Genomic DNA, 2367 nt, shown 5'->3' with positions numbered 1-2367 from the left:
CTCATCCCTGGCCGTTATTAACAGGATAACAATCCAACTTGCCATACAGGCAGCCTAGAAGTACTACAACGCCCAGCATTCCCTGAGTGCACTGCAGCGAGGCTGATTGAAATTCTCATTCATTGCCATTTGCCAAGCCAGTGTCCGTGTGTGAATACGCTTTTAGAAGGGGCTCATCCCCATTGCATCCAACTTGCAATACAGGCAGCCTTTGTAGTAGTGGTAGTAGTAGTACTACAAGGCCCAGCATTCCCTGAGTGCACTGCAGCGAGGCTGATTGAAATTCTCATTCATTGCCATTTGCCAAGCCAGTGTCCGTGTGTGAATACGCTTTTAAAAGGGGCTCATCCCTGGCCGTTATTAACAGGATAACAATCCAACTTGCCATACAGGCAGCCTAGAAGTACTACAACGCCCAGCATTCCCTGAGTGCACTGCAGCGAGGCTGATTGAAATTCTCATTCATTGCCATTTGCCAAGCCAGTGTCCGTGTGTGAATACGCTTTTAAAAGGGGCTCATCCCTGGAATAACAATCCAACTTGCCATACAGGCAGCCTAGTAGTACTACAAGGCCCAGCATTCCCTGAGTGCACTGCAGCGAGGCTGATTGAAATTCTCATTCATTGCCATTTGCCAAGCCAGTGTCCGTGTGTGAATACGCTTTTAAAAGGGGCTCATCCCTGGAATAACAATCCAACTTGCCATACAGGCAGCCTAGTAGTACTACAAGGCCCAGCATTCCCTGAGTGCACTGCAGCGAGGCTGATTGAAATTCTCATTCATTGCCATTTGCCAAGCCAGTGTCCGTGTGTGAATACGCTTTTAGAAGGGGCTCATCCCCATTGCATCCAACTTGCAATACAGGCAGCCTTTGTAGTAGTGGTAGTAGTAGTACTACAAGGCCCAGCATTCCCTGAGTGCACTGCAGCGAGGCTGATTGAAATTCTCATTCATTGCCATTTGCCAAGCCAGTGTCCGTGTGTGAATACGCTTTTAGAAGGGGCTCATCCCCATTGCATCCAACTTGCAATACAGGCAGCCTTTGTAGTAGTGGTAGTAGTAGTACTACAAGGCCCAGCATTCCCTGAGTGCACTGCAGCGAGGCTGATTGAAATTCTCATTCATTGCCATTTGCCAAGCCAGTGTCCGTGTGTGAATACGCTTTTAAAAGGGGCTCATCCCTGGCCGTTATTAACAGGATAACAATCCAACTTGCCATACAGGCAGCCTAGAAGTACTACAACGCCCAGCATTCCCTGAGTGCACTGCAGCGAGGCTGATTGAAATTCTCATTCATTGCCATTTGCCAAGCCAGTGTCCGTGTGTGAATACGCTTTTAGAAGGGGCTCATCCCCATTGCATCCAACTTGCAATACAGGCAGCCTTTGTAGTAGTGGTAGTAGTAGTACTACAAGGCCCAGCATTCCCTGAGTGCACTGCAGCGAGGCTGATTGAAATTCTCATTCATTGCCATTTGCCAAGCCAGTGTCCGTGTGTGAATACGCTTTTAAAAGGGGCTCATCCCTGGCCGTTATTAACAGGATAACAATCCAACTTGCCATACAGGCAGCCTAGAAGTACTACAACGCCCAGCATTCCCTGAGTGCACTGCAGCGAGGCTGATTGAAATTCTCATTCATTGCCATTTGCCAAGCCAGTGTCCGTGTGTGAATACGCTTTTAAAAGGGGCTCATCCCTGGAATAACAATCCAACTTGCCATACAGGCAGCCTAGTAGTACTACAAGGCCCAGCATTCCCTGAGTGCACTGCAGCGAGGCTGATTGAAATTCTCATTCATTGCCATTTGCCAAGCCAGTGTCCGTGTGTGAATACGCTTTTAAAAGGGGCTCATCCCTGGAATAACAATCCAACTTGCCATACAGGCAGCCTAGTAGTACTACAAGGCCCAGCATTCCCTGAGTGCACTGCAGCGAGGCTGATTGAAATTCTCATTCATTGCCATTTGCCAAGCCAGTGTCCGTGTGTGAATACGCTTTTAGAAGGGGCTCATCCCCATTGCATCCAACTTGCAATACAGGCAGCCTTTGTAGTAGTGGTAGTAGTAGTACTACAAGGCCCAGCATTCCCTGAGTGCACTGCAGCGAGGCTGATTGAAATTCTCATTCATTGCCATTTGCCAAGCCAGTGTCCGTGTGTGAATACGCTTTTAGAAGGGGCTCATCCCCATTGCATCCAACTTGCAATACAGGCAGCCTTTGTAGTAGTGGTAGTAGTAGTACTACAAGGCCCAGCATTCCCTGAGTGCACTGCAGCGAGGCTGATTGAAATTCTCATTCATTGCCATTTGCCAAGCCAGTGTCCGTGTGTGAATACGCTTTTAAAAGGGGCTCATCCCTGGCCGTTA

The sequence above is a fragment of the Rhinoderma darwinii genome, chromosome 5, assembly GCF_050947455.1.
Source record: "Rhinoderma darwinii isolate aRhiDar2 chromosome 5, aRhiDar2.hap1, whole genome shotgun sequence".
Taxonomy (NCBI): Eukaryota; Metazoa; Chordata; class Amphibia; order Anura; family Rhinodermatidae; genus Rhinoderma; species Rhinoderma darwinii.
The sequence above is the reverse complement of the archived record's forward strand: the minus strand, read 5'-3'. Positions refer to the sequence as shown.